We start from the raw sequence: 15,554 nt of genomic DNA on the forward strand, positions 1-15,554 counted from the left end.
AAATTAATAAATCAAATAGTGTCTTTTATCCTCTTTCCTCTATGCAATTCAGCTTGCAGGTTGGGAATACGTTTGCCTGCAACAGAGTTTGCTAAGAAGGAGCGGATGCTCAGAGGGAAGTAAGGTCCCCCAGACGCACACTAAATGCAAGTGGGAACCTGGAGGGCCTAGCTGCACAGATAGTCTTAAAATTCTAAGCACTAAGCTGGAAGGGTTTTCTGTGGAGAAAAATTTAATCAATTCACCATAAATCCTTTTGATGCATTTTCCTTCATTAGCTTGCTTTTTCAAACACACACATGCTCCTAATTTAATTTCATCAAATGTGCCATGTCCCTCTGTCAACAATGAGCCAATTCCCATGTCCAAGAGATCTCCTATCAACTTCCCACCCAAGGCAGCCTGAAAAAGAATCTGATGAGCAACAGGTTCGCTTCATCTGCCATGTGAAAATGGACAGAGCTTCCTCCTAAAGCTCTGCCACCAGGGCTGAAACAGGGACACTATATGTCTACTGTTAATGGGAGTTTTCATCACTTAAAATAATGGAGGATTGTGATTCATGACAATAAAAACAGGACATCCTCTCTTGTGTGTAGTTATCCTAGGTAAGTTCTGGAAGGGCTACGAAAACCAGAGCAGAGCACAAAAGGCAAATGCACACCTAAACAAAGGCCTGATAGCATCGCGGACTCTCTCCTGCACACCTGGATTGCAGCAATTGGGTCCTAGTCCTCCCATCACTACCATCTCTCTAATTAATGGCAACTCCCCCTTCAGATCTCTGTTTACAGACCACTTCATCAAGGAAACAATTTCTTAAGTCCCCAGCGACATGCTTTATAAATTCTCTCGGTATTGTTGCTTTTTTTTTTTCAAGAATTTGTTGTTTGCTTTGACACTGTCTCCCACTAACCTATGAGCTTCCTAAGGGCAGGAAACACAGGTCTGTCTTACTCATCATAATAACCTTTAATTTGTAACTTAATAAGCTCTGTCCTCTACACAGTAGCTAATAAATGAGATAATTTAGTATAGCAGAACTCAATATTCTTCATAAACATGTCAGGTTTCTGCAAGTCTATGTAGCTATTTAGAAGTACAATTTTACTTTTATTTTTAAAAAGTTGTAAAATGTACAAAATGTTCCTCCTGAAGTCTTAAACCTTTTTCTAATATTTTCTAAAGCTAGTATTTGGTTTCTAACTCTTTATTTCTCTCTCTCCTTCTCTTCGTTTTGGAGACAGAATCACACTATGTAGCACTCTCTGGTCTTGAACTCACAGAGATCATCTTCCTTCTGCCTCCCAAGTGTTGGGTAGTAGCTGCTATTCAAGACAAATATTCCTTGCTAAAGAGATGGCAAACCTCAAAGCTCTGCCTTTACTTCTATTCTTAGTAAACTGGACTTAAACTGTACAAGAGATTCTTATCAAGACTATCAGCAATTACTGTCAAACGTTTTCCAAAAAAGCAGTTATTTTTCGTTATTTTCTTGATCTGTTACAAAAACTTGTTTTAAAGATTAGTTTTTTTTTGTGTGTGTGTGTGTGTGTGTGTGCTTACTTTTCCAAAGCAAGCAATGAACAACGAAAATTCTTCGTTATTTTCTTATAGTTCCAAACGTGAAAAACTGAGCCCTTCTAGGAAATATTTTATAGATCCTATTTCCTTATGACTCTGTACAAATGAAGTTAAAATAAGTAACCATTTTAATCATCAACTTCATCATAAAAATATCTCACTTTCCTTTTTATTAAAGCTCTATGACAGGTATGGTCGCATGCAACTGTGATCTAGCATTCTGGGGGCAGATGCAGGAGGACCAGAGTGCAAGGCCACCCTGGCCTCCACAGAACGTCCTAAACCAGCCAGAGCTCTACAGTGTGTAGCAGTCTGAGTGAGAATGCCCTCCCTAAACTCAGATAGTTTAACTCTTGGCTCCCACTTAGTTGTACTGTTTGGGAAGGTTTAAGAGGGATGTCCTGGCTAGAGGAAATCGGACGCTGGAGTTGGGCTTTGAGAACATAAAGACTCCTGTTCACCCTCCATGCTTTGTGCTTGATTTGGAGATGTGAGCTCTCAGCACTCTCCTCCAGCTATAAGTCTGCAATTGCTGCCATGCTTTCCACCTGGATGGACTCATTTCTCTTTGGAACTCTAAGCCAAAATAAACTCTTCCTTCCACAAATTGATTTTGGTCACGGTGCTAGAAAGGAACTAATACACAGTGAGGCCAAGCTTAAATAAAAGAAAATTTAATTTTGTTTGTATCTTAATCCTGACAGTGAGTTCCATGATACCATTTCCATAAGGTGGATCATCCCTGTGTTTTCAGAGAGCAGACATGACAAGACTAGTTCTTACTCTTTAATCGACTCCCAGAACAAGCACTCTCCTCTGCTTCTGTGGGAAGCTGGACCTCATCTGACAGTTTAGAGGTACTGAGGGACTACCACCTCAAAGGCCCAGATGTGTCTGCCTCCTTCCCTTCCCTGCAAATAGATGACCAGAACAGTTAGCAGGACCTACCCCATTCCCAGGCTACCTGTTTCACTGTTCCACAGCTCTTAGTTCTCTATGTCTTCCTTCAGTGATTTGTCTTCTGTAACTTTGAGTCCTTGGAGGTATGAAAAGGATTAGTATGCTTCCTGGTTTGTGTGGAAGCCCTTATGTGTTTGAAGGAGATACTCAGAGACCAAGTACTATCTTTGGTCACTGACTGGCTGCAGACCTCACCATCAAATCAGCTACATGAAGCTCTTGATATGCCAAATACCCACAATTCAATGTAAGTCTGAAGTGGGAAAGGGGAATACTTTCTGATGTCACTGTAATGAGCAATGTGCTTACTCTTTAAAAGGCACATGACATAAATGACACAGGATACAGATGTTTTCAAATTAATATTTATGTTTCACAGTTACAAAATGCTGTCTATTTTTTTAGATGTCATCTATAACCCAATTTCTGATTTTATTCTTCAATGAACAGTGTTAGCATAAGGGAGTGTTCAGCTTGAAAACATCATTTAACACCAATTATAAGATCAAAGAAGTGATAGATGCAGTTAAGTATAGACCATCAAATACACAGCTGCATATTATCTTCAGAAAATGTGGGTTCTACATTAACCACACAGCTGCTGGCAAATGCCTGCAAGCCACAGTGAAAAAGTGCCATTAATGTGAAATAACTGTCTTGTGGCACTTGTACTGACAGCTTTCTTAAAGATTGGCATATCTGATTAAGGAGAAGGGCTGACATCGATGATAAACAGATGACCAACATACAAATGCAAATTCCAGTGATAAAAAAATGGCTTCCTCAATAGACAAAGCTAGTGGCTGGAAACACTGTCTGAAGTTGGACTGAAATGGAACGCTGGAGAATGAGTTCCTGTGTCTAATTTACACAGGTCAGCACAAAGAGAATGGCCTCAGAAAAGGTGTGCAGACTCCAGACAGTGCTATTCTCCTTCAGTCCATTGAGCCAATATGAGGAGCTGAGTGTCACGTTCTTCAAATAGTTATTAAAAATTTCAAATATACAAAAAAGTTGAAAGAACTGAATGATAAGCACTCAGACATATTTCATCTCAATTCTACAATTATCCAAGTTACTGTATTTTCTTAGAAGGTTTAGCTTTTGTGCCACTGATCAGTATCAGATGACAGCTGTATGGTTGACATTTTCAGAGGAACAGTTTCTTGTGTGACTAGATCAGCAGCCATTCTTTAAAGCATGGATATCAACATTCCGTATGTTTAGGCTAACAGTGCATCACTTGAATTTTGAGGTTGAAATTCTTTTCTGCACGCTCAGGATTAATAAACTGTCCGATTACTTAGCTGTTTACTACAGCTCAGCATGCGGAGTAAGCTGTGCTCGTTTAACCTTTGGAATAGTAGTTACCTCTGACATTCTCTGAATGTTTTCTAACCTCTGGAAATTGTAAGCTGAGTCCCGTATGCTTGTCTTATTACCAGAAAGATTAATATAGCAGTTAATATTCATGCAATGTTTACTACGTGGCAGGTACCATTGTTTTACACATAGTTTATATGTATAAACTCATGTAATATTTTAAATATGTGTAATATTTTCATCAAATGGGTTTTATTAATACTACCACTTTTATTTTTAAGGACAAATATGGTTCAACAAAGTGAAGCGCTCACAAGCAGCAGGCACAGAGTTAGTTCCAATTCCAGCAACTCCAAGCATACACATTGCCTTGCCTTTCTTCATCCCTCTGTCTGGCCAAATTCCCACATACGGCTCATTACCACTACTCATCTGCTGTTGATTTACTAACTAGTAAAAAGAAGAAATGAGTACAAAATATGTACCAAATGCATTATGCTTACAAACGTATTTTGAGTAGAATGTAGATGCCAACACTGAAAAAAAAAAAGAAGTTAATTACCTTCCCTAAACAAACACGTCTTGATATACCAGGAATATGTGCAAGTGTAGACATCTGTGTCTTAACTGATAAAACGAAGGTGATACTGAAACAGCAGCATTACTCCATGGGACCACTATGAGAATCATGAATAACTTACATTCCTATATAGAGAATTCAATAAATATTAGATACAAATACATGGAAGATGCGTAGCACTGCATGTTATACATGCTAGACACCAAAAATTGTCTCTAATAATAATCAACAATATATGACAATATATGAAATCAATATATGACAGTGACAAATTAATATTTAATGTAACCATGGGGGCATTTTAGATCCATAGTTCTATTTTAATGTTTCTAAGAGGATGATTTTACTCTGGTCCGAAGACAGTCTTCTAAGAGATTGCATCACAAGGGAAATGTCTCATTAAGTCAAGATGACCAACTAATACTGTGGCAGATTTACAGAATCACTTAACTTACAAATAAAGCAAACTGGTATCGGCACAGTCCTTGCTCTTACATCCCACTGTGCCACTCAGAGTGTTGGCAAACATTTCTAAAGTCTTTAAAAGACTCAGCTCTACAAACTCAAACTAAATAGTAGAAAGAAAAGAACAAAAATCAAAAAAACACCTCCTCTACACTGGGTAACACAGAAGGAATTATGGTCTGTACTCTGGCAAAATGGACTCCAAAACTCCCACTCTCTGGAGTCATTCATTAAAATCAGTAAGAAGGATGATGAGACGTGAAGTCTTTCTGGCTGCTGAACTCTATGGCTGCAGATAATTTATGAAATCAGTTGACTGTAACTCCAGTGCTATCTCGCAGAACTGAGATCACGGGAATAAAGAGGAGACTCCCGCTGTGTTTCCAATTTCAGTGAATACTCAGCAGCCACCCTGCACAGAACTAAAATCTGTAGGTCAGAGTGTTGCTTCGGAGAACAGTGAGAGTATTGCTGATGTCCTCAGACAGCTGTAAGTGAAAAGTCATGCAAAGGTCCAGGGGCTTTTCGTGGCCAGGCCATCAGTCTACTCAGGTGTCACTAACACCGGCTGATCCATCTGACTGGATCTTTTAGTCTTTGCAGGTACAAATGGCAATTTGCTGTACATTTTCAATTACACATTTATTTTCTTTGCCATGCCTAACAGCATGTAAAACAAAAGAGCATCAATTTGAACATACAAAGGCACTTAACAGGGCTCAGTGGATCTCAGCACTACCTGCTCTGAAAGAACTGATAAAGGTATGTGGAGATAGGACAGGAAAACTGTGTTTCCCTGTTAACAGCACAGTGCAATTTTATTAGTAGAGAAGAGAGGGAGAAAATTCTCAATGACCCTGGGTCACTGAAAATCACACTTTGCTGTTAGAACCAAGAGAGACTTGTGCTCTGACACATGCAGCTGACTGTATTTCATGTCCTTATATCCTCCTCCCTTCCCTCCATTTCCATCATCTCTCTGTTCTCTAATTACATATATCTGCATGGTTTCCGCAGATACAAGACTCCAGTACTATAAAGGTACGTGGTTTTGGCTTTGAGCAGCTAACCCAGTCCTTAAACAGATGCTAAGCAGGACTCCATCCAGGCCCTCTAAGCTTGCAGTGAAACATATTTCATAACAATTAGCAATGGTTGCATGGTGTGCGCAGTATATGCCATGGAACAGGGAGTCATAAATCCCTGGAGACGAAAATACTTATTTCACACCCTGCAGCAGGTATAACTAATCCCATTGCTATTACAAGATCAAGAATGTCAAACAGAATCTGTTTTAACCCAAATTCCAGCCGATACATATATAAGCCTGCATGTACATCTTATTTCAGGGGATAATTATTTCTACAAGAAACTAAACAGAGGAGGAAAAAAGGCAAGATGCCCTTGTATAACATTTCCTAAGAGTGGTCCCTGAGCCAAGCCCTGAAAACAGCCTACAAACGGTGCAACTGGCTCTCAGAATATAGAGCTCATCTTTGAGTGTCATCCTACATGGATGTACCAACTGCTACATATGCCACTCTGTACGCAGCTGATGGTTAGTAAATCTTGCCCAATAAAGAATACATCAAAAGAAAATTCTAACTGGTCCTTCTAGCTACCTTCTAGCCAAATTCTTGTATTTTGCCTGACTGTCCCAGGAGAAAGCGGTAGTGACTGCCTTCATAAAATAACAAATTTTTTCTCTGACTTGGTGTCAAGTCCTTGTTACACTTAGGCACATGTCTTATTAACTAACTCTTCCTGTTGTTAATTTCTGAACCAACTATGCAGTTTTACACCATAGGAAAGTCGGCACAGTAGCTGGGATACGGATGTGACAGAATGTTTTTATTCCACCCCTGACAAAAAGCTCCCTGTTTTTGACACACTGGAAAATGTACAGCCAGAGAGTGCTCGAGGCGAGGCTGCCACCCCAGCCTTACATCTGTCTGCTTTCATTTGTCTACAACTGTGCTTATAGATAAAACAAGCCTTCCAGATGTCATCGCGAGCAGGGCTCATATGCTGACTTCACTGAGACACCATTGTTGGCTGCCAACATAACAGAGTTGTAAAACTAAAATATTTAAACTCTGAGCTACTCAACACAATTCTGAGTGTCACACAGGATTCTATTTCAGGATTAATTAACGTATACCCCAATAAAATAATCATGTGTTAAAAACAGAGTTGGCTGGTATGCAAGTGGATCTAATTTTCCTCTTTGTAACCATTCCACTGTCATCCAGCACCAGTGTGAAGAAATTTCCGAAGGAGAGCACACATTGCTATAAGCTATAGCTTCTTATGTACTGGGTTTCAGGCGCTAATGTCCATTGTTCAAGGACCTTCAAGCTCTCACTGTTTAAAACAGATGCGGCATACCTACAATGAACAAAAGCAATATGCTAGACTCAGACTATGAAGACATTTCCACTGTTGGAGGGGGCAGGCCAATGAGAAGTGATGGGGGTGCTTACTAAGAGGCACTGTTATACACATCCATATGTGAAGCCTGGCTTCAGGCAACCTAGTATCTGGGAGCCTGAATGTTGTTTGAGAACACAATATCCCTGTGGTTATAATTATAGCCATTGTATGGGGGAAAAAAAAAGGTCCTGCTGAGGTTTCATAATATCCCTTACAAAAAAGAACTCATCATTCCTGTGTTTTCTGAGAAAGTCTTCAATGCTGTGCCTTCATTCACACACACACACACACACACACACACACACACACACAATGTACACACCAGCACAGGGCGTTGTCTCTGAACCTACACGACAATTTAGTGTGCACTAAGAGAGTCCCAGGAAGCCCTGCTTTGGCCTAAGTGGCTATTCCTAATAACACTTATTACAATTGTTCTGAAGTTAAAAAAAAAAAAAAAAAGGCTTATCCACAGCTCAAGCCATGAGACTTCAACAAATCTCCAAAGAACTTAAGCCTTCCCCTTACGCCAATAAACCTTTTACAGCCTAGGTTACATTTTCGTAGACTTGGGTCAAACACGTTCATTCAGAATGTTACACTGAAACTAGGTTTGTGGGTCATTTTTTTATCAGAGGCAAAAATCCATCTTCAATCTTTCTTTAATTTGATCCAGAGGCCATGTCTGTATTAACAAAGTCCATCTATCTGTCTGTCAGGGCTAGTCTTAGACCCCACTGGGCTTATTCCAGGCTTCTGCAGCTTACCATAACAACAGAACCCAATCTAAACCAAACCAAAATAAAAACTACGTACCAAGAAGTCAAGACCCTCTCCCTGCCTACCACCCCACTCCCAGGACAGAAGGAGTGAAACATTTGCTCTTGACAGCTTTCCAAGGAGGCCATGCACTGGCAGGGAAAAGGCATCCACTTCTTTGCTCTCCCACCTTCCTGGATGCTCCCATCTTCTCCTGAGCATGTCTTGTTCAAACCTTCTGAAAATAAATCACCCTAAAGCACTCAAGATTCCCTGAAGACCCCGGCAAGCTTCCTGCATGGTACATCCCCACTCTTTGCTGGGAGGCTAATGTCTTTCAGGAATGTCTGTTCTAATTCAAGGAAGTCAGGGGCTTCAAAACAACCTGCCACCATGATCCATCTATCTCCTATCATTCTGGTCTCTTCCACTCTCAGTCGGCAAGCAGGGAGGAGGCCAGCCTGCAGGACCACCTGACTGTTAAAAATTCCAGTCATTTCTGTGGGTTGGGGTGGCAGTAACACTTTGGGAGGTAAGAACCATAGGACCATTCCTGGCCGAGGTCTTGGGGTTCCTACCTCACTTGAGGCTGGGCTAAATGCTCAGGTTGGGGGAGAGAGAATGCCTCCAACCCATATTTCATCTGAATCTCCCTACAGCAACATCTCACAGCCGTGGAGAGACCCCTTGTAAAATCACTTTGAGAGATACTTATTTATTCTTATCCAAATGATCAGCTCTTTGGCACAGTATGTTATTTAAAAACTGAGCTACTCTCTGTTCTTTAAAGTTCTCCAAAGTTTCTATGGGGTGGGGAGGGGCAAACTACCAGCCAGTAGCAATGTGGGACAAATCCACATGGTGTCTTTACTCTCATTTAGCCTGCTAAGTCCAGCGGGGGATCCAGAAGTGACATCTCCCTAAGTCCCTTTCTGCAGATGAGAAAAAATAAATAAAAATAAAAAATAAAAACAAAAAATAAAAATAAAAAACCAGTGATATGGCTGCCTGCCAGCCTAAGGGCAGGAAGCTGTGCCTGGGGCTGAGCCAGATCACTGGAAGATCACTGGAGGCTCAGCGTGTGCCACTTGTCCTCTCCCAGCCACAAAGCAGGAGTTCAGCAGTGGCCCTGTTGCCTGGAGAAGAGCAAAATCTCACAGGATGACAGTGCTGCTGTCAGGTATACATCTGAATACAACTGCATTAAAAATAACCCATTTAACAACTCAGAAGTCCTGATGTATGTTTTATAAAAATGTATGAGAGTACTAAAAGCCATGGAGAGCTATAACTTTGAGCTGCCTCATTTGTTTCTCTTTTATTACAGTCCTGCACGGTGGGCACGGGCTCTTTATTGAAAAGAGAACATTAAATCTTTATTCTAAACTGTTTTAGCAGAACGATATTAATAGTTGAATATTATTTTGTCTGACTGATAAAATACCACTCAAATAAGACCAAAGAGAGCACTGAACCCCAACAATTCCCAGGAGAAGGGAGTGGGAAGCTATCTTCAGAAACTGTAACTTTGGTCAGTCTGGAGATTCTGGTAGTGTTTCTGTGGCTACATGAGACCAGCAGCCGATAGCCAGGAGTGAAGGTGGCTTTTCAGAAATACACATTATTCCCCCTTAATAGAGAAATTGCTACATAAAACGTCTTTCTGTTTTGTGCATATTTGACATTTCTAATGCAGAGTTTGTAAGGAGACAGGATGAAACCACCTTCCTTCCATGGACATATTATCACCAATGGAGAAATAGGACAAGATTTACATTAAAATAAAGTGTTCAGTGCCAAAACTATCCAACAGTTCAGCTAGGCAAAACCACTGAACTCCTATTTATTATTAGCTTTCCTTTGGATCTATTTGTTTTTGGTTTTTTTTTTGTTTGTTTGTTTGTTTTTTTATGAGACCAAACTGCCTATCTTACACAGCATATGGGAAAGCCTCATCTTGCCTTTACTTATATTGAAGTATGTACCATTTTGGTAAGGACAGCTCAAAGATCACTGAAATGGTTATTTCTACTTTTCTGTCAAATTCACAAGAGACTTTTCTCACCAACCTAATGTATCTTGATGTTACCAAAACTATGAATAAACCCATGCAATTGGAAGCCTGTTCTCTGCTTTAGGTATCTCTCTTTAGATAATCAAACAAATGACAACAGCACCAAAGGCAAGACTGACACCAGGAGACAACATGCCCAGAACATTTAAAACCAGCTGAGAAATACACAGAGCCTAGAGTGAGCTCGCCTGAATAAAGCAGCTACTGAAGAAACCACACTTCGTCTACACCACAGCGATGGAGTCAAATGCTTTGCGGGGAAAGCCCATTTTCTAGTTAGCAACTGAGTATGTTTTCTATACCCTACTGAGTATACGCTTCTGTACAAGAAAAATGCTGAAGTCAAAGTGCTTATAAAATAGCTGAATCCTGATACTGGTCATTCAGCCATGCTTAATCACTAGCCAATCAATGAGTGAAGATTAAAGTTTAAAGCAGATCAAAACCAAAATAATAAAAAACACAGGAAAATAAAACACCCATAATCCCCAAGACAAACAACAAAAAACATTCAAGGTAATGGTATAAACAGGGATAAATATAAGGATAAAATATAAGGATATTTTATCAAAGAAATAAAATACTATTTAATAGGTCTATCAGAATTATCAGTAGAATATTTTAGAAATTACAAAAGCAACTAATCATGCTTACACACTACTAATAACTGCTTTCCATAGTATTCAGCAAGGCCATTTGGTATAAAACCTTACATTAAAACAACAGATTTAAAATTAACATGGAGCCTTCTAAGCCAGCACTGGAAATCAGAACTATGTGATTCACAGAAATAATTATGTTTTCAGGAAACAACAGTAACAAAGCTAAAGAGATACACTAGAAGCCACAGGTTTGGTTTTAGATGATACAGCATTTTGTTTTTGTTTTTGAGACAGGGTTTCTCTGTGTAGCCCTGGATTCCCTTTATAGACCAGGCTGGCCTCCTCAAACTCACAGAGATCCACCTGCCCCTGCCTCCCTGAGTGCTGGGAATTACCGGCATGCTCCACACTTTCCAGGTTGTAAAAGTAGCTCTCAGAATGTGCCAGCAAACGGTCCTGGGACCCTAGCTGCATAGAAGAAGCACCCAGAAGGCTGTCTGTGGAGCTGAGCCCTGAATGGGTGAAGAGGGAACCTGTGACGATGTTCTACTTCTACGGTACATGGCAAAGTGAAAGGCACAGAAGATGTGAGGATGCACAGTTTAGAGAGAGGAGATAGATCGATTAGGCAGGAGCATGTAGTATGTGAAGAAGTCTGATGAGTTGTAAGAGTGGAGGGTAGTTGGGGGCCAAGTTCGTTCAGCTCTCCATTCAGCTAGTATTAATTGACCATGTGCTTTGTTGTCTGTTCTGGTCACAGGGGATGAGATACTGAATGAAACAGAAAAAACAAAAACCAACCAACCAATCAAAGAACAAAACAAAACAAAAAACACAAAACTCTACCCTGGTGAAGAGAAATCCTAGTGGAAAAACAAAAACAAAAACAACCAATCAAACACTACACCTAACATGGAGCTCCTGTGACGTGGATGGTCAGTACGAGGTGAAGGATTTGAAATTTTGAGGGCAAGGAGGGGCTGAACCATCAGCTGTAGTAGCAAGGAACTTCCTGAGTCTCAATCTGGTATACAGAGAAAGCACTTCAGAGAGATGGAATAACAGTGAAGGAAGTATGGCTGACGTTAGGAGAATTTAAGAAGGAGGAGGTAGAGGGTGTGGTGAGAGATGGGGAAAGATGGAAAGAGATGCCTAGGGGGCTTGGGCTTTTATGCAGAGGGATGGTTTCTAATTTGGAGTACAATTTTGACAGGCCATATGGAAGGGTCTGGACCATCCATGTGGACTCAGAGAAAGGTCACTGGACTATTAATAAGAAGCATGTACTTCTGGGAACTGGAGGAAATGAGTGATGCAGTGAGTGACGAGAGAATCTGCAGACAGATAAGAGGAGGAGTGATCTGAGTAAGGTCACTCAGAGCCCTGTCGGACCCTGAGGCGGGACGACTGAAGGGTTAGCCTGCTCTTCTCTCCTGTTCTCACCTGACAGGGACAGTATCAACAGCAAGTGTCCCCGAATATGCTTTATACTCAAGAGAAGACGAAATTTCTTTTTCTGCTCTACATGGTGGGGCCGTTGCTACTGCAGAGCTCATGCCAAGCACTCTTTGGACTGGGGACAGGAAGGCCAGGAGACTACTGTGGGCTTAATCGAAACGAAACGTGCATTCAAAAGCACCAGCACAGTGACTATTAATCTGACCAACACCAGGGTTCCTAGGGCCCCAGTTAATAGAGCACGTGCCCTGCCTAGAGGTTTTAAATCACGCCAAAGTGGCAAGCAGGGCTGAATTTAGCACAGGCCTAGCTCACAGGGGCCACAGGGCTCTGGTTTGACTCCACTTGTCCTTTAAGTGCACTTTTTCAAATTTCATCAAGGGTCAATACAGGTTAGCTGGAGCAACTAGATAGGGCCTGGATAGCTGACTGAAGGGTGTCTCTCAGCCATCAGTTCAGCTCAATTTATTAAAAGAAAGTCACTGTAGACAGTTGATTAAATGCCTGCCTAGTGTGTATTAGGCTCTGGGTTCAAGTCCTACCATCATATAAACTGGGTATAAGACTAGTGTGATCTATATGGGACCCTGTCTTTAAAAATACATTCTTTTTAAAAATGATGAGTCCCTTGAAGGAAGTGTCAGATTCATGGGAGTGTATGGTTTTGTTTTATTTTCTTTATAAACATAATGGTACCAGAACCCTTAATTCCTTGTTCTTACTAAGACAGAAAAATATTCACAGTCTGCTCCCCAAAATGATTCTGTTTAGGATACAATGCATGAAGAATATTAGGTTTATTCCTTCAGAGCTAGGATAGGACGATTAAAAATAGCATCATTATCGTGTCTACAACAAACATTCAAAAGAGCCCTAAATTGTGCTTAAGCACAATTACCTTAATGTCAGTTGAGATTTTACGATGCAACTGTGAGCCACTTTATTTTTAAGGCAGTTTAACCTGCCGGCTTCATTCCTAAGAACAGACATTTAAGTTTTAAAACCAGAGCTCTCGATAAGATGATTAAGCCATGCTCGGCAGTTTCTTTAAATATTTAAGAGAATTTTCATCACCTAAATATTTATGGCAACAACACAGCCAGGTGCATGTTTTTCTTCTGCTTATCACGAATAGGAGATCCATATCCGTCACAGTGCAGGGGAGGAGTGAGGACGCCTCAACACCAGAAAACCCCACTGAGCTCGGCAGACTCCTGGGCCATGAGCAGAAAACTACATTCCGCCATTCAGATTGACACTGGCCCCCCTGTATCCCCATCATTTAGCATGCTAAAATCTATGTAGTTTGTTTTATAGTCCCCTCCCAGTTCAAAGACTTGGGCTACAGGTGACATCAACAGCCTCTCCAGAGTCCTGCCACCCTTAGTAACAAGCAGGAGGCCGACATGATGTTCCCACACTGAAGACAGGAAGAGTCCACAGATCAGGCTCTGTCTACCTACTCCTCAAGAGGCCGCCACTGCCTAGCAGGGGCAGGGACCGTGTACAGAGCCTGTCCCTGCTGGCTGGCTTCTAGGAGAGATTTTTATATAATATCGTGGAGGGAAGGGGAGTCCCCAAACGCTCAATTTTCAACTCAGGCCTAATTTGTAATTATTTTAAAGCACATACCTGCTATCGTATTTACTTGGGAAAGCTTTCAGGGAAGTGGATGAGGACGTAATTATTCTCTCCACTTAGAAGATTGGTTCCCAACCTTCCTCACGCTATGACCCTCGCTACAGCTCCTCACACTGCTATTTCATAACTAGTTTTGTGACTGTTGTGAATTGTGATGTGAGTATGTGATATGCAGGATGTCTGAGGTGCAACCTCTGTGGGGGTGGCGACCTACAGGTTGAGAACCACTGACTTAGATGCTGACCGGGTAACACTGAGAGTTTCAATGACAGCCAGGCAGTTCTACTAGCAAAAGAAGGTATTCTGCTCCCTGAAACCTGCTGAAATAGTGCAGATTCTCTTAACTTTACGGCCCATTTTCAAATTCACATTTGCTAAAGGCTTAGTATATACTCTATGTTATACTAGAGGCCAAATATACAAAGTAGCAGAACGGAGCTCGTCTGTTCTGGAACCCGGAATCTGGTGAAGGAAAGGGGTATCAAGCAAACAGCAAACAATAGAGGATGACAAAGGGTAAAAGTGTCATGGTGAAAAAGCATGGGAACTGGGAAGAGAAAAATGGAGAAGCCCTCTGGGTTGGCTGGCACTTGTGTTGAGAACTGAGAAGAAATTGTCCAGCTGAAGAGGTTGGGCTAAGCATTCCTGTCATAAAATGTAGGACAAAAAGTGGACCCTGGAAAGAACAGCTAAACTGAGGAGACAGCGGTCACACCTGCAAACAGGGTGAGGCCCTTTAGGCAAGCACTCTCTGTCCTGTGCTTGTTTTGAACTCTCAAGCTTGATAACGGGGAAGTCACACATTCCTAATAGTGAACAAAATCAGGCCCTAAGTCCAGCCTCCCACTGATTCCAAACGCTGGCCCTGTCTTTATTACACTCAAGAAAGTGAGTGTCAAACGATCTTCCCTCGGCTCCTGGACATGGAATGTGAGGACGCAACATAATGTACAACATGCAAATGCTAAACACGCTTAAGACATTATTCATTGATAGCAATCACTGCACCTATCTGCCCCCTTAGAAACATAGGCACACATTAAATAAAAACAAAAAATAAACAGAGCAGAGGTGTGGCTCAGCAGTAGAGAACTTGTCTAGCATGTACTAGATACTAGTAGTGTCCTCATAAAACAACACACAACTTGGGCAAATTAAAACCAACTGTTTGAAATCATGTGGAAGTTGGTTCTCTACTTTTTTACTAACTTATCATTAGCTAGTTACTATCATAAAGTAGTTTAGCATTTTAACTATCACTCTAAATTGATTGCCACCTTGATCTATCTCAAACTCATTTGAATTTACCCATCTGTGTTGCTATAAAATACAACTTCCCTATAAATATTTGAACTACGAGTGGAGTAGGTTGTTCTGCTATTGTGTCTACAACCTCCAATGTAACAGTTCAGTTAACTGTTACTATCATAAAGGTTGAAGTCAGGAATCTATGTCATCTTCCTTCAAATCTATAGTAACAGGGTAGAACGATGGCTCAGTGGTAAAGCATTCGCACACTGCTTGTGAGGCCCTGAGTTTCCACCTCTAGCACCATAAAAAGAACAAAACAAAACAAATCAAAAAATTAACCAACCAACCAATGAAAACAAAACAAAAACAAGCAAAAAAAAACAAAAACCAAAAACCCAACCAACCAACCCCCACCAAAAACAAA

The 15,554-nt window shown here is 41.0% G+C and overlaps 1 protein-coding gene across 3 annotated transcripts in view; it reads right to left on the reverse strand.

Moving 5' to 3' along the window:
• The window catches only part of Bnc2 (basonuclin zinc finger protein 2), a 413,864-nt gene that overhangs the window by 56,432 nt on the left and 341,878 nt on the right, over positions 1 to 15,554 (reverse strand). The window lies entirely within an intron of this gene.

Source organism: Meriones unguiculatus, chromosome 12, assembly GCF_030254825.1.
Source record: "Meriones unguiculatus strain TT.TT164.6M chromosome 12, Bangor_MerUng_6.1, whole genome shotgun sequence".
In the NCBI taxonomy this organism is placed as follows: Eukaryota; Metazoa; Chordata; class Mammalia; order Rodentia; family Muridae; genus Meriones; species Meriones unguiculatus.